Consider the following 25,636-nt stretch of genomic DNA (forward strand, 5'->3'; position numbering starts at 1 on the left):
CCATTTTTGCAAAAGGCTTTGGTACCCTCAGATGAAAGCTGTTACAGAAGTATAAATTGTACTTATTTCCAAACATTTCAAATAATCTCAAAACCAGCCCTCTGGGGAAAATGATTGCATGAAAGAAATTGCGTATAAGGAGCTAGCGAAGCACTTTTGAGCCAATACACACGCCATGGGCACTACAAGAACACTGCTGTTGAGAAGTTTAAAATCTATGTCTCTCTTGCACTACATAAATGGAGAGAAATCGGAGAAGAAAATTAATGATTGTAAATTCAAAATAACAGAAAATATTTGCAGGGCACATGTGCTCACGTTCACGTTTAATTTTGCAGTTATGTCTTTCACTCTGTCCAGCAAAACAGTTGGACTCTTGCATTGTCCAAGAGATGGTTAAATCAGAATTGGTCTCAGCTGTCTTACAATTCTGTAACATTCTGCATCAGAAAGGTATGAAGAGGGCAGCATTACCTTATTGCAATTTGCAAATGCAAAAACCAGTTCTCCGATTAAAAAAAGCTCACCTGGAAATAATTTTGTACATGGCTAAATCTGCCACCAGAAAGGAAAAGGGTCAAAGTTGGGACAGAAGAGCTCATGTTGCTGTAGCCATGTCAGCATAGCTAATAGTACAGGCCTAACCGTGTTAAGTTTTGTACCAGACTTACACTGAATGACTCAAATTCAACCTTGATACAACGCCACTGATTTTTATGGCATTGCATTGCTTACAACAAGGCTGAACTTGGTCTGACAAACTGTCCTGAATATTGGGCCTGATGGTGCTCACTGATTGCCTTTGTAAATCCAGAGTTGGTCCACTGATTTTCACTGCTATAAATGAAAACAAAATTTGGCCCATAAAATTAAATAATACATGACCGCAAAATTAAGGTGGGGGATGGGGATTACATGAACAAAAAGGAGGAAATTCCCACAGCCACTGTAACTCAGCCACTTGCCCAAACACAGTAGTCGCCTTGCTATATACGTATATGCATTATGTTAAAATCCAGGCTGATACACCTACAACCAAGTGCTCAGAGACCACTGGAATAACAAGCACAGGGCCAGATTTAGAGGTGAGAGTAAAATGGTGTACAGGAAATTACAGGTCACTCCACAGATACAAGGCAGTGTTAAGGGGGTTAATTTACATGTTGTGGGACTGATGGATGGTATAAGTTTAAAGCATATGTCAAGGTAGGATTTTAACTTGCACCTTCTTAGACCTATCGGGAGTTGCTTTTCTTGCCGCATGCCTCTCTTCCAGCATCTCAAGACGCAAGCTGCAGGGACATGGAATCAGATTTTCCCTAGCCCTTACACAGCAGCATGGGACACAAGGATACAAAGAGTCTCCCCACCCTGTATGTCCCCTGCAAGACAATCACAGGCACTGTGTTTGGTGGAGCACAGAAACTGCACCCTGTGCACACATCACACTAGAGGGGGCTGGAGGCATGGCCTTGACCACCATCCCCAGGAGCCTGTGGTGTGGAGGGAGCTCTGGCCCTGATAAAGACCTCAAGATTTACGTCACTACTTCAGTAGGAGATTTGCCTTTGTTCTCAGGATTAGGCTGTTGGGGGACTTGCTTAGGTAAAGATTTAGCTCATTAAACATCCTTGATTCTTGGAAGAGGATTCTTCCTATATTTTTGTTGCTAGTTCCAAACTTCAGACAGGACAGATTTTTTTCTGTCCTTTTCTGTAGGACTTTGCCCAGGGGATGCTGGCTACCCCTTCAATAAAGGCAGTCAATCGGAAGCAGCAAAATGACTGAGTGATCACTGTGAAAATACTTCTGGCTTACAGGCTAATAAGCTTTTCCCAGTAAGTTGTTTCTTTCACTGACTTAGACTTTGCTCTGAAAATCTTGGCCATGTGATATGACTAAGACAGCTAAAAATACAAAGCTGCCTTGGAGTAGGAATTATAAAAATAATTGAAATGATTAATAGTTACGCCAAACTGTTTAATTTCATCTAAGAGCATGGCAGTAACAAGATCTAAATGTCCATGAAATAATCCATTCAGAGTGACTCTTCAGAGCATGTTCCCAGCCAAACCTCCAGGTGTGCAGTTGCCAGCAGTAAAGAGGAACATGTCTTTTCATCTGTTGAAATGGAGAACCCACCCTGTAGCAAAGTCAGCAGCCTTTGAACAACAATGAAAGTTTAGTGACACCAGTCTAATTATTTCCCCCACTGGCAATACTGGTGTTCAACACAAGGGTTTAGTCTTCAAAAGAACAAATTGATTTGATTATTTGGATCCAGTGTTGTTCTGAAAAAATAATTAACTGCATCACAGGGATACACGACGAACTTCCAGCGGATGAGGCCGGCACATTGACAGATTCATGTTTCACATGTGGAGGTGTGCTGATGAGGGAAGTGCAAGCGGATACGTTGAGTGGAAAGGTTCCGAGAGAAGGAGCGCACTGAGCAATGGCCCTTGCTGTTGCAGTACGTTCTGGTCCTACAGTATGCTTGTTGCCACATGCCAGCAGGAGAATAGGGTAACACAGACCTGGCAACACCGCCAGTATGATTGGCCACATTCCCTTGAAGTCATGAAGTGCCACTGGGCATGCTACTTGAGCCCCCGATCCAGTAGTCAAGGGAACCCAAGATCTGTGTTGTAGCTTACCCCAAATAGCTATCTTGAGAAAGAAGATCCCTGCACCTTCCTCACTTCCCCATGCATAGGGGATGCCCCCAAATTTAGCCCTTAGCTTGTCTCCTGGATGGTGACTAAGATCTTACAGTAAAACCTCTGTCCTGCTGAAGGCACAAGAAAGCTCTGCATTCTTCCCCTCTTTCATCCCTCCTTGTGGATAACTTTGGCAGCAGTGTGCAGCTTTCTAACTGCAGGGTGCCTGAGGATTCATAGTCTCCACCCAGAATATCTCTGGTACTTTGCGTGGACTGCCTACCCTTTCAATAGCTTTCCAGTTCAAAATATGTTCTTTCCCAGAGCCTAACTTGGCTTTTGTAGTAAAACGAGCCCCAACCTAAATCCCTCCTAAATGGTCTTGAGCAGTGGTAAACCCTAATACCCCAAAAGAGAGGATACTGTGCAATTTCAGACATTTTCCCCCCAACTCACTTTAGGTAATTAAAACTCAAAGATTCTTGTGTATAACTACAAAAGGGCAGGATTTTACCCTTCAAATTAATTTGGCAGTTCACAATGTTTACAGTGAGTAGTGTACAGAGGAATGTGTAATACTATTATAAGCAGAATTTTCTTTTGATAAAACTCTGGGTTTTTTTCCTTCCCTAGCTGAGGCAGATGTACAGTTCCATAAAGGATTTGAGAACTCAGGACTAGCAAATCCCTTATGCATTTGCTTGAACATTATGAGTCCTACAGATTGTAAATCAGGACAGCATTGTTTGTTGTTTTTCCTTTAGAATACCCTGCTTGTAAATCCAGTTATCTTCCTGAGCAACTGTGAAGCTTGAGGTTGTAAGTGTGTAGATAGATATTCACCATCAATTTAAATGTAAGGAACTTGTAAGTGGGTGTGCACAGCTGTGTTCACTGAAAACGCTCATGAAAACAGTCTGCTGCACAACAGGCGTTATTAAAAGTCAACATTTGTCATAAGCCATCACAGTCTCTCCCCAGTGCAGGGTTCTTTTAGCCACAATTGTTGAAGTGGAGCTGAGACCACCGATAACAAGAACAAGGGGACAACATTGAAGAAAGAGGGGGAAACATTTGATGATGATGATTTCTTTGTATTGTGGTCATACCTAGAGGTCCTAGCCCCATGGTGTTACGCACTATGCAAACATAACAGAAAGTTGGTATTAGGTATCGATAGACACCATTCACCATAGGTATGGGACATGCTCCAATTTTTTCCACAGGTCACACGAGTCAACATCTGTCCTGTCATTTCTGCTACTTCTTGGTGCCTTAATAATTCCTGAAAGTGGTTTCTCTCAACTAGAGAGCAGTGTTGTCCCTGGGTACAGGATACATATTGTCTTCTATGCTCTGATTTTCTCTTCCTCCCCTGTTGTCTTTGACCTCCCTCTCTTGTCTTCTTTCTCTCATCTTACTCCCCACCTCCTTTTTTTCACTCTCCTTTGCCACTCACTTTCTCACCCTTTGTCAAAGTGCTCCCTAGCCCGTTCACTCCAAGCACTGTCATTGTTATAGGTGATGTGTAATGCTGTTAGCACACCTACTGACTAAATCAATTACTGTTTCTACTAGAATCACATTTAAAATTTTGAGTGTTAAAACACAGCCCACATGGCCTGCTATGAGAAACACCAGTCACCTCTCCCCTGACCAAAGCAGCCTGATCTCAGTCAGTCAGGGACACTCAATCCCCTTGTCACATTCACAAACACACCAGTCTCTCACCACCATTCTGCCTACCCACCCAACACACCTGTCAAAATCTTCTCTCCCCAGGAATGAGGCTGCTGAGGATTTCTTCATGTAAAAAAACCACAGGAATGTAAAACTAGAGACAAAAACTCAGAAATTAAGATTGTATTTTTTCTTTTTTCAAGATAAAAGAGATAGGTAGACAGATGCAGAGCAAGCAATATTTCATGTCTCTGACCGTTATTCAGGACATCTGAGTCAACAGTGTGCCCTTTTTTGCCAAAAAGGCCAATGGCGTTTTGGGGTGTATAAGTAGGGGCATTGCCAGCAGATCGAGGGACGTGATCGTTCCCCTCTATTCGACATTGGTGAGGCCTCATCTGGAGTACTGTGTCCAGTTTTGGGCCCCACACTACAAGAAGGATGTGGAGAAATTGGAGAGAGTCCAGCGAAGGGCAACAAAAATGATTAGGGGACTGGAACACATGACTTATGAGGAGAGGCTGAGGGAACTGGGATTGTTTAGTCTACGGAAGAGAAGAATGAGGGGGGATTTGATAGCTGCTTTTAACTACCTGAAAGGTGGATCCAAAGAGGATGGATCTAGACTATTCTCAGTGATAGCAGATGACAGGACAAGGAGTAATGGTCTCAAGTTGCAGTGGGGGAGGTTTAGGTTGGATATTAGGAAAAATTTTTTCACTAGGAGGGTGGTGAAACACTGGAATGCGTTACCTAGGGAGGTGGCGGAATCCCCTTCCTTAGAAGTTTTTAAGGTCAGGCTTGACAAAGCCCTGGCTGGGATGATTTAGTTGGGATTGGTCCTGCTCTGGGCAGGGGGTTGGACTAGATGGCCTCCAGAAGTCCCTTCCAACTCTGTTATTCTATGATTCTATGATACTGTTAGAAAGGCTAAATTAATTTTCCCAATTACAGCTACTAGGACATGGCATTCATACAGCACTTTCCATTTTCAGAGTGCTGATACTAGTAAGCATTTGAAAGCACAGGCTAATGTTCTATATTGTGGGGCTATAAAAATATTTAACAGTGTCTGATGAAACATTTGGAATTGTGTTCTGCTTACTTAGAAGCCTAAAAGGAGGCAGCAATAACATTTCTGGGAGAAAAATTATTCAAAATTAGATTTGTATTTACAGAAAATATAGATCAACACGCAAATTTTCACAGGCCAATTTAATTCAACGGAATGCAATGGGAGCAGGTTAACTGTGCTTCAGTAACACTATAATATTGCAGAGATCAGAAAACATCATGTTAGCACTGCACACAATTGATGATTATAGTGATTTTATGTTTAAACCTGTTGTTAAATCAATCTCCAGGGCACAGAGGTATAAATCTTTTTACAGAAAGCAAATACAAATGAGCTCCAAAAATTCTTTTCATTAGCCCTAAACCGCAAAGTACAGTTGACTTTTGTTAATAGCATAAACACTCACAGATCAAGTATTAATATTAAAACCTTTCTTCTTTATGTGTGCACCGTGTAATTAAACACTAAAACAATTGTATTGTGGAAAGGCACCCCCCGCAACCAAACAACAGCATTTAAGGGTATTATGTTACCTGGCGAAGAAAGAAAGATAATATCTAAAGACATCTGTCAGCATTAAAGCAATATATAGTGCTGACACATGTAAACTTCACAATAGCATCCTAAGCAGATCTGGAGACTCTTCAAATGAAAGATTACAACTTAACACATTCTGCAGTAATTCCACCATGTCCACATGATCACAGAGTTTTTATCCCAGTCATAGCCCTGGACTTGTCTCACAGCATTTCATGCAGTAGTTCAGTTATACAGAACTCATGTCAGTAGGAGCGGACTGTGCCCAGTACCTCTCAGGATCAGGCCCCGTAGGTCCAGTCCTGTTCCCATTGAAGTCAACATAAATTTTGCTTTAGACTCCACGAGGAGTAATTTTAGGCCTTAAGCCTGTGGCAGTATTCCCATTGTAAACTCCCTATTTCCAGGAGCTTAGATACTGTAAAATTCCAGTCCAAACTGTATATCAATACAGTGTTTACAAACTGAAAAAAAATAGCACTGAACCTATCTGAAGTGTAATAAATAAAGGTTAATTACTTATCAACCAATAAAATGAAAAATAAATGTCTCTACATCTTAGGAAAGGAGAAGTGGGGCTTTATGCCAGACCCACCCAAAAAGACTTTGTGGCTTTGGGCGTTCTAGCACAGCTTCCAACATCAGCCCAACAGTCCTATGGATATTTGGCCAACCTGGCATGATGCTGTTCAGACAAGTCACTCTAGCATGGGGGGTTGCCTAGCAACTGTGTGCTAGGTATTAAGGGCTGTCTCAGATATTAAATGCCAGTTGTTCCTTATCAACCAAACTAGGGATTATGGGACAACTATTTCCTTGCATTTAAGGCAGTGTTGTTACTGTGATATTCTAGGCACCTAAAAGTTAGGTGATGCAATGCTTAGCATCGCAACACCTAAGTGCCCTTGTGGATCTGAGTTGAGGCCCCAAGTCGTCAAAGTACTTAAGCATTCACTTAACATTAAGCACCTGAACAATCCCATCAGTATTCAGCAATGTGGTTACCTTTAAGGACATGCGTAAGTTTCATTGAAGTCAACAGTATGGAAGTACTTGATTAAGTACTCTGCTGAACAGGGGTGTGTTTATTCATGTGCTTATAGTTAAGCATATGCTTGAGTGCTTTGAAGAGTTGGGGACCTATGTACATTGCAAGGCTGGGTAGTTACTGAAAATATGCTGGCCTCAAGAGCTGAGCCCCATCTATTTTAAACAACAATAATATCATCATGTGGTATGTGTGTCCTAAAAGCAGCATGATGCAGTGGTTGCTATGGTATCTGTTGTATTGTTATCTGTAAGTGTTAAGTACAAGGTAAAGAGAAAAAACATTACACTGGTGCATATTGTTTTCTGAATATATTGTGTTCACCAAATACAGCGACTTTTGGCTTTACAAAGCGCATATGACACAGTCCCGTAATTTGTTAATCTATTCTGTATTCAAAAGTATTTGACAAATCTCACAAGTGAAGAAATGCCTGTTTCTGAAGTGTTCACAACGTTTCCTAGGTCGGTATTTGGCATTCATGATTTGAAACTGATCACCCAAGTCACCAGTGGGTTGAATACACATATTCAATGTCGAACATATGTATTTGCCTGAATTATGCAGACCAGTTTCAAAGTTTTGGAAATTCATGAACACAAAAGGGTTTCAATCCAGTTGGATCAAACCAAAGCCCTTGTATGTACAAAGTATGTGCAGCTTTTCCCCCCAGGAGTTAATCTGCCTCAGTGAGAACTTTGATACTTCACAGACTGAAAATTATTTGGGTGCAAACAAATAACAGGTCTAAGGTGTCTCAAATAGAGGCAGCACAGTGAATTACAATTAATTACAATGAAGCACTTTTGCTTCGGAGAATCATTACATACTATCCTCAGCAATTAATACCAACTACAGTTGGTAGGTGTGCTAATGTTTAAATGAAGCTGCCAGAAACAGTCTGTAAGGCAAATGAGTACTTGAAACATCCTGTTTCCTGTACTTTCCAGTATACTATTATTCTGTCTCAATATTGATGACATTTTAGTCATTATTATGTAAAAGAGGAAAATGGCTGCGTCCTGGAGCGTGAAGAAGACATTCTCTAAAAATGTCATAATGCCATGGAAACCACAATAATGACCTTGAATATTTCTCAGCGCCTGTATTTAATGTTTCAGTAGCTGCAGTGCTGCTGGCTCCTGTTGACTGCCATTATTACAACATACTGTGTGGCTTAGCAATCAATGGAGATAGGGCAGAGTGATGCAAAACGACAGGGGAGATACAGCTCAAATTTTAAAACGTGAGTGTTTAAAGTTAGACACCTCAATTCACGTTTAAGCACCTAAGTATGTGGCCTGCTTTTCAGGGGGGCTGAGTACCCATAGCTACAGGAGGACTCCCTTAAGGGGTCCCTCTGAAAATGAAGCCAAATTCAGCCTTAGTGTATGCAGAAGCATATCCAGTGAAGTCACTGGAGTTGCCCCACCAGGGCAGAATTTGGCCCATAGGCTGTTTCTGTTCTAATGCATGAAAAGCAGTTTGTGCCTGGGGCTGTGAAAACCCTACTGGATTCTAGGGATCGATTTACTTGGAGTTTGGTTTTAGGGGTTGGGAGAAAACCATCCCTCGAAGATTAGGGATTGAAGCCCCTGCTACTGCCCCTCTATGCCCTTCCATCATAAAGATGGCAGAGCAGTCACAGGGAATTTCCCTAATGCAGGGGCAGCTCAGAGCTGGTATACAGAGCCCTATGCCTCCCACCCTGCAGCCTCAGGCATAGGGCCATGCTGGGAGTAGTAGGGTGAATAGTTGGAGTGCAGGCAATTCTCGGCTGCAGAATCCTTTCAGTGCTGTTTTAACTTATACCAGGGGCCACACTGGCCCATAGAGCAGCCCAGAATTTGGGAAGGGAAAAGGTAGCTTAACGCTACCTTCACGCCCCTCTCCCCAGCCTCTAGGCTACACCTTCTACGCTCTGCCTCCTTAGGAAACCTGACCTTAGACTTCGATAAGCTTGAACCTGTCAGGCCCTGCAATGGAGCATGCGGCACACGCACACCTAATGTGGAATGGACGTGAGCAAGCCCTTGAAGAAGAACAGGCATTTGCCTGTACAACTGGCTTCATCCTGCCACTCACTGCTGGTCCAGCGTTTAGCTGTTTCTGCCTTCTGATCCTGACCTCCCAGTATTCTGGCTTGACCTCACTCTTGATAACTGTCTCCTGGCTCCCGCCCTCCACTCCCTCAGTTCGCTTGGCCCCTGTCCCCGAGCCCAAGCAGAAAGCAGGCTGCCACTGCCTCCCAGCCAGGCTCTCAGACAGAAGTGGCTCTGTCCCGCTCCCCGCCAGCTGCCAGGGAGAGTGGCCAACCATGCCAGGGGGAGGTGCAGGAAGAGAAGGAAATAGGTCCCCACCCCCCAGGTAACGTGGGGTGGGGAGAGAGCAGCGGCCCCAGGCTTGGCACAGGGCAGGGGGTGTTTACTGGGCAGAGAAAACACATGGGTGATCTCGTTTCCTCCCCTTTAGATTGTGCCCCCCCCAGCATGGGGAGGCATGAGTTGTCTATGATCCTTACTTTTGGTCCCTGCCCTCCAGTTTGGCTCTCGATTCTGTTCTCCTGGCATTACAACCTGGCCTAATTGCTGGTAATTGGCTCCTGGACCCTCGGCCCATGCCCAACTCTAGCCCCTAAGCCAAGCCACCCATACTCTGGCCCTGACACAGCCACACACCTGAACCCTCTTTATTTCCCAACTCAACTGCAATTTAAATAAGCCCCAGGGCAGGGAGGATAGAGTAAACAAGGGAAGCCAGCTGGAAACAGAGAAGGTCAATGGCATTCCAAAGGGGTGAACAAACTTTGGACATAATATTTGCCAAACTTTATGTCCAAAAGGCTGAGGTCTGCGAAGGCATCAAACCTATCACCTAAGGCTCAGTCTGAGAGTGTGTCCATTTTGATGTGAAAGATCTCTATTTGTGACAAGGATGCAAGCACTTTTCCGTGATGACTGTTGGAAGGTCATGTTTTGAGTGTTTTATTCAGATTTAATCAACCAAATTCATATCTGGTACATGAACTAATTACCAATGTTCACAGTCAAGACTACCACCTTGTAGGTAAAACCATCAGGTAAAATACAGTGGTACATGAAATGATACATTGTCAGCTAGAATACAACATAGGTACTGTATGGTTCGCAATGGCCAATCATGAAATGTTTTCCATTTCTTTCACTTTAGCCTGGTATTTTATTGCCAAAGTGATTAAGAAATGCTGTCAAAGCAAGAAATGAAGAAATGAAGAAAAGAAAAAAAGAAGAAATGAAGAAAAGAAGCCATTCACAGAAATTGGAGCAGAATATTTTGTTGTGATATCATTTAAATTGTGTTTCCAATTAATGCCCTAAAACTGAGCAATGCACTAACAATGTATTTCTCTGTATTCTGATGACCTTTAAGTAACTGACACCTATCTTAAAATGTCTTCTGCATCTATCAAAACATTTACATAGCTAGATGGATGTGTTTCATCCCTCTGAATACCACCGTAACTCTACCTTTGTTTTGTTTTTTCTTTAGATTAGAGCTTATCGTTTTCACTTTGCACTCTGCACATGGCTCCCCATCTTAATGAATTAACTACAATCTAATGTTCCAGTTCAGCAGCTCAGCTTAACAATATTTTTTCTCTCTATGCTTTTAGTGACTATGGATTCCAGCTCTCACACTATTAGGCAGTAGATGGAATCACATCAACAGGTAGCACAGCTCAGAGGAGTTCCTCACTTGTCCTGGAATGCCACCTCCTTGGGTAATATTTTTCATCAGAAAAATGAGAAGAATGAAAGCTTAGTTCCTTGCTATGGATACAGAGGGCTGGGAAACTTGCATACTGCCCCTCACTTCTCAGCTCTGGTTAAAACAAAGCACCACTCCTGATGTCTTTCTAAGCAACATGACGTAGCAACAATTTTTTCTTAATGATTTTGTAAGATAAATCTTGGGCAGGGTGTTGTGAGACCCCCTTCTATGCTACCATTAACACACCCCAAACTCAAATCAATGCAGACACTGTTCTGAGCGAAAACAATAGCTTCGTAACCCAATCCATTGAGCAATCTTGTGGAAAATAACAGGAGATCCGGCAATGGGTCAGCAAATTACAACATTCCACCCATGTAACTCACATGGCTGGAGTTAATTTAGCCTCTGTGTGCCTGCTGCTCTTTAAAAAACAAAAAGTTCCCACTTATGGCAAAAAATAAATCTTGTAAGCGAATAATTTATAGCTGTAGCTTTAGTTACTGCTTTGTTTTGATATTAATTAAGTTATTGGCAAGAAACGAATATCCCACAATGCTACCGTAACAATATTAAAGAGTCAGCATTTCATTCCAAAGCTGTCTGCCTGCAGCTTTAAAACCTCTGAAGTTATAGTCTCGCTATTCAAATGACATCACTCTTGCTTAGTAAGAACTTGGAGGATATTAGTTAAGGAATGGAATTGACTTGGGCAATAAATCCTCAATTTGTGGAACTTCTGATAAAATCCGTGAATTTTCTGTACCCCAGTTTCCAGATGGCAATGGGAGTTGCTTCTCCATGGGCATGGGGCATCACAAGTTGGTATACTGTCGCTGCAGCTTTGGGGTCACCTTTGCACAGATCTCAAAGAAGTTTGCCTTCTCCATCCTGAAATTCTCTCACCACTGCTGATCATCCCAAGTCTGTAAAACAATCCTCTCCCACCAATCCACTGTTTTCGCAGGCCCATAAATGACGTTTATGCTCAAATAAATTGGTTAGTCTCTAAGGTGCCACAAGTACTCCTTTTCTTTTTGCTGAATACTGTGTAACTGATCCAGGAATTTGCTAGAAATCTCCCGTCTCATGAGCACCGTGCACCTGAGATGGGAGATTTCTAGCAAGTAGTGTCTGTTGGTCCACACACTGTTGTTCTCCTCAGGCTCCAAACAGAGGGTATAAATGGAAATGTGGACTGATGCCTCTCCAATTCCTCTTCTTACCCCAAATCCAGCCATGATCTGCAGCAGAGGGGATGGAAGACAGGTAGCAGAATTCAGATAGAGTCCACATAGCTCAAAGAGCTGTAGCGCACGAAAGCTTATGCTCAAATAAATTTGTTCGTCTCTAAGGTGCCACAAGTACTCCTTTTCTTTTTGCAGTACAGGTAAGTAACTTCATTTCTTCTTCGAGTGCTGGTCCCTATGTGTATTCCACATGTGGGAGATTGGTAAGCAGTAGTCAAACAAGAGGAGGGGATGAGGATGAGGGTGTAGATGTCTGTAATACTACCGTTCCCACAGTTGCATCTGCAGAAGAGGTCTGGACTAATGCATAATGTTTTGTAGTTGCCCTACATATTTTCAGTAGAGATGCCACAGAAGTAGCCTGTGCTCTAGTGGAGTGGGTTCTTATCCCATCTGGAGAGGAATAAGCACCAGTTGGTAACAAAGAATGATGCAGCCAAAGATCCACAAGAGTTTCTGAGCAGAAAATGCTTGTCCTTTTGACAGCTCTGCTAACACGACAACAGTCTAGGTATTTTCCTAATTGGTTTTGTTCTCTGCAAATAGAACACCAAAGCCTGTCGGACACTGAAAAAGAGTGACGTTTTCTCTCCTCATCAGAAGTATGAGATTTTGGAAAGAATACCAGTGAGTGAATAGGTTGGTTCATGTGAAACTCAGAAATTATTTTAGGGATTAATTTTGGATAAAAGTGAAGGGAGACCCCCTTTCGTTATGAAATGTGGTATATGGTGCATCTGCCAGTTTGCTTACCCTTTTGGCTGATGTGATGGCGACTAAGCAAGCAACTTTCATGAAGAGATAGGTGTGACATTCTAAACCTTGGGGGAGTGCCCTGTAACCTCCATATTCCTCATCTGTATATAATTGTGATTTTGCATACAAAGCATGCCATGTGAGGTATCAGGGAAAAGATTATGATCAGCTGAAAGCTACTGTTCTACCTAAATATGTGTATCTTTCGTGCATACGAAGTTATGTGATTGTGTTTTATGGTTGTCAATAAAACATGCTATAAGTTGGGGAATCAGCCAGATATTAGCTCCCCAGAGACAACAGCAAGGAAAGTAACCAATGCCTGGGCAGGGTGTCAAACACCACATCAACAGCCACTGTCCAGCAAGGGAGGTACAATTCAATGACTCACCTGCCTAAGGCCACACCAGGGGAACTGCTCAACCTTGCCTGGAGACTCAGCAATGCCCACCAGACACGCCTGGACTTGTGTTCTCCAAGCACATGGGTCCGAGGGTATAAAACAGAACACAGGGGACCTTTGCTCCTGCCACTACCTATGCTGCAAGCAACAAGGACACTCATAAAGGAATGAAGACTCCAGCAGAGGAGACTGGTCCAGATTTAAGGGACAAAACCTGTATATTAAGGACTGCAATATCCAATGGGGTGGGAAAAACTGCTTACCCTAGATGTTGCCTAGTCTAATAGGTTGAGAGCTTAGACTGCGTGCTATTTTATTTTATTTTGGTAACTAACTGACTTTTTGCCTATCACTTATAATCACTTAAAATCTATTTTTGTAGTCAATAAATTTGTTTTACTGTTTATCTTTACCAATGAGTTTGTATGAAGTGTGTGGCAAAACTGCTCAGGTTTGCAAAGGCTGGTGTATATCCACTTTCCATTGATGAAGTGGTGAACCAATTAATAAATCTTCACTGCCCATCTTGAGCAGTGCAAGACGGTATATTCCTGGGGTACAGTCCTTGAAACTGGGGGGATTTGGCTGGTGCCTTTCTCTGTGTGATTCACGAGTGGCTATGGGAGCATTCATGCAATCTAGCTGGGTGTGGGGCTCCACATGCTGTTGGGCTAAGTGGTAACAGGGCCTGGAGGGGTTTGCTGCTTGTCACTAGCAAAGCTTTGTGAGAGACAGCCCAGGCTGGAGAGTTAAGGGGGGCACAACAGTCCCAGGCTACACCCCAGGGACCCCGTCACAGTAGGACATGGAGCTGGCAGTCAGTGATTCAAAGGAAGGTCTGGGAAGTATTGAAAGAACAAGATTAAGGTCGCACTGTGGTGCTGGTTTCGCCACCGATAGAAAGTTCTAATGAGCCTCTTCAGGAATCTGGTTATTGTTGGGTAAGTAAAAATAGTATAGCGGATGAAAGGCTCTGACTGCAGCAAGACGCACCTGTAACAAGCTAACAGAAAGGCCCGACGTCTTGAGAGTGAGTAGGTAGTCTAACTAATAGGAGTTCCTGCAGATTCTGGGGATAATTGTTTCTGCTGTGTCCAGGTAGAGAAATATTTCCAGATAACCACGTAGCATTTTCTTGTGGAAGTCTTTCTGCTTTGATTGCGAACAGACTGAACAGCCACTGAACATAAATGCACTAGATCTGACATCCATCTAAATACCAAGCCATGAGATGAAGAGGGCCTGGGTTGCGGTGTCTTGTCACACCAGTTTCTTGAGTCAGCAGATGCAGAAAGGAATGGAAGTGAATAGGAGGATGGGCTGATATCCTCAGAAGATCAGAAAACAAAAATTACCTGGGCCAGCTGGGCATGATGAGAATGATTCAAGCTTTGTTATAGCAATTCTTTTGTGGTATCAGTGGGGCTGGAGGAAAGGCATACCTCAGGTGGTCTTATACAAGGTAGAAGAAGGGCAGCACCCTTAGAGTCCTGATGCAGAGTTGCTCTGGAGCAATACAGGGGAAATTTCTTATCTGTTTGGGAGGCGAATGGGTCCCAGAATGGCATTCCCCACTGGGTGAAGATCTCGTTCAGAATGGAATTGTGCATCTCCCACTGTTGGTCTGTGGAGAAGTGCCTGCTGACACTGTCTGCCAGGGAATTCTACACACTTGGTAGATATGCTGCCGAGAAAGTTATGTGGCTCCTGATGCACCCAGTTCCATAAGTTGATTGCTTCTACACAGAGAGGAAGGGATTTTGCTCCCCCCACCCTGTTTGTTTATGTAGTCATCAGGTTGCCTGACACTATCTGGGTCTGACAGGATCAAATGAGTGGAAGGAATGCATTGCTTAGATATACCATTCTTAGCTCTGGTAGGTTGATATGCATCCTGGCCTCTCGAGGACTGGCTAAGCTATACTAACTGTGCTAAATACTAAAATCTATCAACACTAAAAACTATTTACAATACATTTAAAGGTTAAGTTGAAGAAGCACAGAGAGAGCTGACACTTTTTGCCAGACACAGGTAACTAGTGTTATTTGGCTTTGGTATTTAGTATTTAACCCTTAAGGTACCTCAATGCTTTATAAAGTTCAATATCTTTTTAAAGACCAAAGCCGTGTTTGCAGCAGGGCACTCAAACCCAGGAGAATGGGAAGAGATACTGGATTTGTTTTTTTGGTAACAAAATAGCAGATAAGAGCTGTAGTAAAAGAATAAGAAATTTAAAAAGAAAATAGTGCCCCTCCGGAGCAACAGCAGGGGTAAGGGGCACAAAATAAAAAAAGCAACATTAGGAAAACTGAGCCATAAGGTTCTGAGTAATCAAAATGTCACTTTGATAAGCATACATGAAAACTCTGTGAGCACAAAAGAAACAGTTACACCTTATGTAAAAATGTATATGGCTAATGTTATAGAAGTTAAATTATGAAAGGAATGTGCATTTTCCCCCAGGACATGTGCACTAAAAGGGGTAAAAAAAAATGCAAACAAAACATGCTACTGTACTTAATTAAAATCCTATTAGGGCTCCTAAAAAGAGCCACCATAGGTTGTGTTTTCTTTTTCAAATCACTGTGTGTTTTGGAAGCAGGAGTTGAAAGTGGAAAGAAATCAAAACTCTGGTGAAAGATGATTGTGTCCCTTTTAAGACAGAGTCTCTGAGCTGCTGATGGCTTTGGATCCAAAAGCAAGTCAGAAAGCATCTGTATTGATGCAAATTACCTAACTAATAGAGGAAGGAGAGAACTGCCCATAAATGGCAGCACAAAGGAGCCACAGATAAAGGACATACCATAAAGGTCAGCAAACAAACTACCTGAAACCAAAAGACTCAAATTATGAGCCTCCAAAGGAAGGTGGAAAAAGAAGTCAAACCTAAAAATAAGAGAGGAATAGGTTAATCCTAAGTAGAAAAAATGTTTTATGTGTGTATGCACAGTGCTAAAATCTATAAACAAATACAAAAGGGGTCTGGTTATATGCATGACACCCCTACCTTTTAATTCACCCAAATACCAAGAATATAATTAAATTGAAAAGCCTATGCAAAGATTTTAAGAGGATATTGAACATACTGGCCTCAAAAACAAATTGCCTACATAAAAAGCATGGTATAACAAGATACTTTCCGAGAAAGCTACACCCTAAGTTCGCCGCAACCATGTGTTCACACAATGCAAACTGAAAACAGAACAGGCGTACTGTGGGCACACAATTGGTATGATTTGCATACTGCAAGTTACCTGACGTACATAAAAGGGCTGTGGATTAAATCCCCCAGGTAGATACTCCCTAAGAAAGGCAAGGGGATAGATGTCCTCTATGCTGTTTTCAGAGTAGCAGCCGTGTTAGTCTGTATTCGCAAAAAGAAAAGGAGTACTTGTGGCACCTTAGAGACTAACAAATTTATTTGAGCATAAGCTTTCGTGAGCTACAGCGCACTTCATCGGACACTCCCTCTAGAGTACACCACAATCATGGAATATAATCACAATGTGCACCTTTATAGTAGTTTTCATCCAAAGCAAACTCCAAACAATAATTAATGCTCTCAGCACCCTTAAGTGATAGGCATTGTTATACCTATTTTACAGAAGAGCAAATTGAATCACAGAGTGTATTTTATTTGTTCAAGATCACACAGCAAGGCAGTGACAGTTGGGTAAACAGACCCCAACCATAGGATCCCTTATGCTATTACTTATGGTACGTGCCACTCATTGAATGAGGGATAACATTTTTAGAACTATCATAGCGCCTGATCCATAGCCCAATGGGGCTATAGTTCACATAATTCACCTTCCTCCCTCCCTAGCCCTCTAGATAGTTCTCTGTTCCATCTAGATTAAGAACATATTCCATTTCACCATGAAGAGTTGTTGCAATGAAAATGATCTATCTGGACCTAGACTGTATTGTTTTGCCTTGACAAACATAACAAAGAGATTGGATTGTTCATGGACTTGGTAACGGGCTAGAATCTTGAGCTTTAGGTTGCTCGTTCACATCTGGCCCATTAATAAAAGATGTTACCAGCTGATGGCTTTTACTGTACTTGACCTATGCAAAATGAATCAGTGGTCTTACTTCAGATCCTAGTGAGCAGATGTCTGCGTTCCAAAAACACTCCTCAAATTTGTAATTATTGGGAAAGAGACTCCATCCAAAGATTCCCAAGCACATTTACAAACAGTAATTAACCTCACAATACCTGTGGCAAGGATTGCAACTTTTAATATCCCAATTTTATAGGTGAGGAAACTGAGACACCGAAAGGTTAAGTCCCAGAATCTCAAAGGTATTTAGGTGCCTAAATGTCTTGCCCAAGATCACAAAGGAAGTGTGTGGCAGGGATGGGAATAGAACCTATGTCTTCTGGTACCCAGTGCTATAACCATAAGACCACCCTACTGTTTTGTTCATGGCATACACAGAGAGAAGTTATACAAAAACATAAAATATACTTTCTGGAAGGCTGCAATATAACACTACTTTATTTCTTACAATCCAGAACCCTAACATACAAGAACCAAAAACAGAGACAAAGCAGGCAGAGAGGTACAACTCAACCCACCTTGCTAAAGACTGACCCTTTACAGGCTGACTACTGAAGACCCAGAATGCATGCTTCCCTGCAGAGCCTCCTAGACTATAAGCAGGACCAAGAAACCTCTTAAACTTAGTGATAGTGTTTTTTCCCGTAACAGATTTGATCAGTGGCTCAAACTTGCATGACCACTACTATGTGCTGTACCCCTTTTATGGAAAACAGACATCTTGAGTCTCAGCACTGCTGCAAATCCAGCACCTTTCACAAGCATTAGAAAGCCACTTCTGATGTTAAGAGAAGAAACAGACATTATGAAATGTGTGTTTTCATATAAATGTTGCAGTGTTTCATAAGAGAAAAACAAACAATAGTACACTGTATGGAAAAGGTGTGAGAAACAGCTATTTCCTAATGCAAACGTTGATTTGCAATTTTAAAAAAAATCTGTAAACCTCCAAGTTTTGTTAATAGTAATGTTCTCAGTATCAGCACTCAGTATTGTAATTATTACTTGTAATTAACCCTACTTGTGCTGTAAAACTCTGCACATTTCTTTACTAGAAGCTATTACTTAGGTAAGGAGGGATTTTTCAATAGTGTCTAAGAGACTTATGAGCACAAGTTGCATTGAATATCAGCAGAATTTGCACTCTTGAATCACATACGTGTTTTTGAAAAATCCCACCTGTAGAGGATAAAGCAAGTTGACAGGAACTAGCACTGAGGAAAAGTGAATAAGAAATTGGTGTGAAAGTGATTTTATATGGTAGATAGAGAGTTTCTTGGAATTTTATGGAGAGCGGAATGAAATGTCACCACTGATGCTTGAATTAATTAGTAGTGAGTTTGTGGCCAGAAAGATCTGATATTTGTAATTAGCTTGACTGCTCTTGCATTGTAACTTCACTAACCTAGTGAGCTTTTTTTGTCACAATGAAATATGGAAGAGCCAGGAAGTTAGCCAAGAATATGAGCCTTATATCCATATTTCTTGTTAAAGATTATATTAAATGAAACCCTTCAGATCACATGTGTATACTATATTAAACTGTCCTCTTGTGAACACATATATACACTCTCTAGGTAAAGCTGAGTTAAAAAAAAGTTTGCATCACTAGAGGAAAAAAGAAACCATGCTTTGCCAGTTACTCGACAAAAAAAAAAAAAGACATTTTGCCTTCATATTTTCATTGCTTTCAACAAAAATGGAAAGTGATTTTTTTCTCAGGTAAAACCTAGGGAACAGATGTGGAAAATACTTTTTTTTTTTAAGTGAATTTTCAACCAGAGCATATGTGAGAAATGTTGTGTTTTGTGATGGGATTACATTTTGATCATTTTCATCATTGAAAACTGGTCAGCAAGGAAATTTCATATATAACCACATTCTGTTGGTTAATTCCTCTGGAGTTTACAATCTGTTATCCTAATTTAAATACAGTCGCTATTTGTAACAATGGCTTCAAGACAAACTGCCCAAAGACTCCTGACTGTTCAATATCTTCATAAATGATCTGGAGGATGGTGTGGATTGCACTCTTAGCAAATTTGCGGATGATACTAAACTGGGAGGAGTGGTAGATACGTTGGAGGGCAGAGATAGGATACAGAGGGACCTGGACAAATTGGAGGGTTGGGCCAAAAGAAACCTGATGAGGTTCAATAAGGATAAATGCAGGGTCCTGCACTTAGGACGGAAGAACCCAATGCACAGCTACAGACTAGGGACCGAATGGCTAGGCAGCAGTTCTGCGGAAAAGGACCTAGGAGTTACAGTGGACGAGAAGCTGGATATGAGTCAGCAGTATGCCCTTGTTGCCAAGAAGGCCAATGGCATTTTGGGATGTATAAGTAGGGGCATAGCGAGCAGATCGAGGGACGTGATCGTTCCCCTCTATTCGACATTGGTGAGGCCTCATCTGGAGTACTGTGTCCAGTTTTGGGCCCCACACTACAAGAAGGATGTGGAGAAATTGGAGAGAGTCCAGCGAAGGGCAACAAAAATGATTAGGGGTCTGGAACACATGACTTATGAGGAGAAGCTGAGGGAACTGGGATTGTTTAGTCTGCAGAAGAGAAGAATGAGGGGGGATTTGATAGCTGCTTTCAACTACCTGAGAGGTGGTTCCAAAGAGGATGGTTCTAGACTATTCTCAGTGGTAGAAGATGACAGGACAAGGAGTAATGGTCTCAAGTTGCAGTGGGGGAGGTTTAGGTTGGATATTAGGAAAAACTTTTTCACTAAGAGGGTGGTGAAACACTGGAATGCGTTACCTAGGGAGGTGGTAGAATCTCCTTCCTTAGAAGTGTTTAAGGTAAGGCTTGACAAAGCCCTGGCTGGGATGATTTAATTGGGGATTGGTCCTGCTTTGAGCAGGGGGTTGGACTAGATGACCTCCTGAGGTCCCTTCCAACCCTGATATTCTATGATTCTATGACTGGATCAATGGTTTAGACTCCACCTGCCATAAACACAAATGCTAGTTTCTAGTCTTGGACTGGAGCAAAAAAGCACGCTGGCACTACATAAACTCTGCCTTCTCCTCAGACGAGAGGGAGACTCTGGAGGGAAGTGTGCAGGACCCGCACCAGCTAGGAGTCTACAAGCAACCACAGCTGAAGGTTGTGATATTTCTTGAAGGAAAAAGGTTCGTTGGGACAGCAGCTAAGGTTTTGGCACTGAAGTGAAGATGGCGGAAACAATGCAAACTGGTCTTTATAAGTAGAGACTTTACTATCTTCAGAAAGATGGGGGCGGGGGGGAGGAATAGAGGGAGGTTTTCTTGTTTACTACAACTACAGCAACAAAAGCAAAGGAATTCCACAGTCATAGCCCTTGGTTTGGTTTGACCGACCAGAGCCACTCTCAATACCACGCCAAGAACTGGTCACAATGAAATGCTTCAAAAGCAGGACAATCAGCTTTTCTCTCCCAGGCAAGAAATGCATCAATTCTGCAGTGTCCCTATCTACAACCACTCCTTGGAGAAGGAGATCCTGAATCCAAGTGACCAGCTTAGCTGCATGAAGACTAGTTGACCCTGCAATGTTTCTCAATGAGATTAAAATTGAATATTAATTAAGATTAATGTCATTGGTTTAGTATCTCTTTTCCTGCACCTCCTAGGAAAATACAGCGCACCAAAACATCCATTCTACTGCAGACTACCAGAGAATTAAACCCATGTTATTAGCTAAGATTCCTCTCACACGGTTTTTGGCACTCTGTGTACTGTATTTATTAGTAACATATGTATTACTATAGATTGTAAGCTGCTGGTTACATGGATAAAAGCAAATATACACTGCAAAACTTCTTCAAATATGATGGATCATAGCTACCATATTTTGCAGTCAGCTGAAAAATCATACTTCAGAATTTCCTCCTCTTAATGCTCAATCTCACCAGAAGTGAGTATTATTAATTATTTTGTATTATTGTAGCATCTAGGAGCCCTAGTCATGGACCAGCACCCCCTTGTACTATGTGCCGTACAAACACAGAACAAAAAGGCAGTCTCTACCCAAAGCCACATGCCAGCTTGCTGTGGGCTCAAATAAAGTTCATTTTAATAGGTTTATATTAATCTTAATAAGAAAAATCTGATTTATTTACATTTTACACTTACTTGTACTCAGAACTTTAATTTCTGGGCTCCTAAAATACTTCTAAGCTTGATAAGAAATTAATTAAATATGGACTTCTGTGCTCAATAATTTTCATTGAACCACAGCTGAGTTACAGTTTGGTCAACCATTATTTGACAATTACTATCTGGCTTTACTAAATAAATTCCTCCCCTTTAATTCCTCATGCTTGCCGTGCTGTGATCTGCCAGTTTGGCATCACCCTTCTAAGTCTTCCTAACAAGTATTCTCTGAAGAAAATTAAGTACCTTTCCCTCAGCTGGAGACTTACACACCTCTCAAACAATCCCAGACTCCTCTGACCCAGGACCAGATATTCACAAAGTTGGCTTTGAAACTAGGCATCTCAATTGATAGGGTACTGCACTATCATTCCGCACAGATGTGGGTCTTAAAGTATTGCTTTTAGAAAAGAACTGCTTCTTTATCATAATTACATGAGCCTCAAACTAGATTTGCAACTCAAGTGCTCCGAGATTGTACTGGTGCATTCTGTAGATTAGTAAGTGGTTCCAGCCTCCAAAGAATTCCCTTATCCGTCAAATTCATGATGTCAGTAGATTTAAATGGCTAAAAATATCTTTGTTTTCTTTCAGCTCCACTTTTAGAATATCCTTCTACTTACAGAACTACAGAATCTTCAGCATGGCAACTAAATTCTGTTTCAACTTGGACTCCATCTCAGCTGTGTCATTTTTATTTATCTTCAACAATGTTCAGTTAGGCTAACTAAAATTCATGCTATCTCAGATTACTCACAAATTTGCTGGTAAGAAATGCTTTCCTATAATCCACACCGTCTCTCCGTCTGTGTCTGTAAACATTATTATTGCTATTATCTATACTGCAGTAGTTCCAAAACCCCAGTCAGAGCTGGGCTTCTAGTGTTTTAGACACTGTACAAACTCAATGCAAAAGAGTCCTGAAGAGCTCAGAGTCTAAAAGGAGAGAAGCCAGACAAAGTGTAAAGGGCAAAGGATACAACATGCTAGTAAGTATTCAAGGTGGCAAGTATCCGGTGCATGTATTGTTGGTGCTGTGTTTTAAATAAAAATTATCTCCAAGTGTTCATCCGCGTAGCCATTAATGTGTTTCTTAAACCAATAATTTGCATTGTCATTCAGTTACACAATACAGTGTATGCACTAACGGTGACTGGAGAGTTGAAGATGTTTACTGAAAAGCATATCTGTTACTTATGGCAGGAAAGATGGCATTATATGCACGGACATTTAGGCCTATCTGCATTACAATCTGTGTTCTGGCTAACCCAGGCTGGGTGCAATGTAGGCAGGATGTAAATGTCAACAGACCATCTTCTGACTGTAGTAGAGGCAGGGATTTACTATAGGTGTGCTACATTAACATTCTTGAAAAGAGAGCATATTATATTGTCGACTGAAATCACAAATCGGTGTCACTTTGACTTTATAAATATATAGACTATAGGCTTGATAGTTCAAAAATTATTTAGACAGTAAGTCCCAAAGAAACATATAGAACTACTCTAGACTTGCAATAGTACCTCAGAATTGATATATAGCATGACCATGACGACACTGGTTATTTATATCCATCTAGGTAAAATTGTTTTATTTTGTAAATTGCAAGGATAAATTCAATTAACTGAATTTATTCATTTCTAAAAAGTAACTTATTTATACTATATATACCCTATCTCCACTAGTCTTACATAAGATAGTAATTCAGACAAAATTAACTATTCTCTTACATCACAGTACTATACTCAAATCAGAATAACACTGAACGTGCAGCAAGACATACACATCAACAAAAGAGAACAAGTAGATTGGAAGTCCATCAGAGGGGAGCAGAATAGAACACCTCTGGTCGTATCAGATGAAGAGGCATTTACAGGGTAAAGGGAATTATTTTTGACTGGTCAATGCTGGCTGACTCTGAGTAGCAGTATCCAAATAAAGTCAGAGAAGAATGAACTTAAGGGAAGCAAAACTGCTTGCAAAGTCCTGAGCCCAATGGTGGCATAAGCTGAAGCAAAGTAATTAATTCAGGAATGCTTTAAAAAAATTACAAATAGTGGACTAGACTACAGCCTTGCAGATTTCCTCCACTGAAGCATGATCTCGACTCTTTCATCCCATTAAGATAAAATGTCATGGCTCTCTTAACTTCCAGGGAGCTGAACTTTCTCTCAAGGGATTTAGAGGGATTTGGACATGAATGGGGAGCACACTATTACAGGAAAAACAGATGAGTTGCCCTTGGCAAGAAAGGATGGGGAACCACCTTAACTTTGTGAAAGAACAGGACTGAAATAAGATACTGCACAATTCTCCAGTTCTCATGGCAGAAATTATAGCTAGAAGAAGCAGAGCTTTAAGGCTTACTGGTTTCAGAGAAATGTGAGAAAGTGGTCCATAAGGGGGTTGGTGTCAGGCATTATAAACCAAATATGAAGTTCAAAGAAGAGGAACATTCCTGATAGGTTGACAGATATTAATAACCTTTCCTGAGGTGCCTTCACCGAGCAAGATTAAGTTCTCATGTCAAACCATCAAATCTAGGAACTGGAGGTTCAGATGGAGTATTTGAGTTTGTGTTAGGCTCAGAATCCAGGAAAGCAGCCACAGGCTTCAATGCTTATTTGGAGGAGATACGTGAACCAAAATATCCTGGGGAACAGTGTCCAGAAGATTGTTTACTAGATCTAGTGTTGTCTTTCAAATAACAACTTCTGGTTTTCTCACTGCACCCTGTTCTCTACATGTTTGTTTTGGACTCTTGGCTCCCAGGGTGGGAGCCTGTCTTCATCTCTGTGTATTGTTCAGTGGAGAATGCATGGTTAACACTATACAAATAATAAATAAAAACAAATATACATAATAATTAGTGCTGACTGCAGTGCCATGGGAACTGGACATTCAGAAAGGTGGGAGCTTACCTCTCACCTCAAAAGCCTGAAACACTGATAGAACCAGGCTCCATTCCCCTGGCAGGAAAGAGTTTCTGCTTAAAGCATCTGTCAGAAGATTTACATTTTTTTCTAGATGGCTGGTTCTGAAAGTAATGAGATTCTGTTCTTCCCAGATGAGTTAAAAGGGTTGGACTCCCAGGAGACAACTACCCTCCAACTCCTACTTTGGCAGTACAGAGACCCTATGACTGTGAAACTGTCAGACCAAATTGAAACTGGTTTGTGTCCCTGAATGTGAACAGATTCTGGCAGACTGCTCTGAAGTCCAGCCTATTTATATGAACTGTAGTACATTTTCTGTGTCCTCTGGCAACCCAAGTGAGCCTCCAGGATAGTCCAGCAGACCCATGCCCATTGTGACCAAAGGCACAGAGACAATAGTCTTGAAACAACCAGGAGAGGTAGGCTTTTGTGATGAGAGGGATCAAAATCCATTTGTCAAGGTCTAACACAGTCTGCTGGCCCAGGCTTTGATCAGGAAAAACTGTAAATTCCAAATATGGATCAAGCCCAAGGAAACTTCACACCAGAGGACTCTGAAAGGCTGAAGAGATTAAGCGTTGGTTGAACCAACATCTGAGACTAGAAATTAGAAATGTTTGCCTTTGCTTTCAGTGTCGTTTCTGGCACTAAAAATACTCTGTCCGTGACTGCTTTGAAATGCATCCCAAGAGGATAAGATCCCCTCAAAGGAACGGAGCACGGTTGGATTGGTTGTCAAGTTTCAGGAACAGATTCAGGGTTCATGTCACCACCACATGGCTCTGCAGAAGGGAGTAACTGTGTTAACAGCTAGTCATCTAGATAAGGAACCAGTGATATGTTTCAGTAACTTGTGATTACTTCTGTTAACATCTCGAGGCTAATATCAGACTGAAGGGATGGGTGGAATATTGAAGTGTTGATCCCCAGGACAAAATTTGGGATATTGTGTTTCAAATTCTGGGGTGATCTTTAGCTGATCTCAAGCAGCATCTTGAGATCAGCTAAAGAAATGGCTCTCTTTTTCCCCTTGCAAAATTCGTAGTTCCAGCAGACCTCTCTCCTTCCCAGACTTGTAAAAGGAAGAAGAGAAACAAACAGTTATCTGTTATATCTTCTGGAACGGGATAGTTTTGACTAGTCTTGTGTCTTTGACCATACCACTAGCAGCAACGCTCACAGAATCTTGCAAAGAGCCACAGATCTTCCTCCTTTGGGTCCCAGTTTGTTTCATGCGCCTGTCCCCCACCCCCAATATATTTTGGGATGATTTTGAGATTTCATCTTTAATATTGCGCCTGGAGAACATGCTAAGTCCAAATATATATA

At 41.6% G+C, this 25,636-nt stretch overlaps 1 protein-coding gene across 4 annotated transcripts in view; it reads right to left on the minus strand.

The window, feature by feature from the left end:
- The window catches only part of SMYD3 (SET and MYND domain containing 3), a 634,857-nt gene that overhangs the window by 66,251 nt on the left and 542,970 nt on the right, over nucleotides 1–25,636 (minus strand). The gene's annotated exons all lie outside the window — the stretch shown is intronic.

This window comes from Natator depressus, chromosome 3, assembly GCF_965152275.1.
Source record: "Natator depressus isolate rNatDep1 chromosome 3, rNatDep2.hap1, whole genome shotgun sequence".
NCBI classification, from domain to species: domain Eukaryota; kingdom Metazoa; phylum Chordata; order Testudines; family Cheloniidae; genus Natator; species Natator depressus.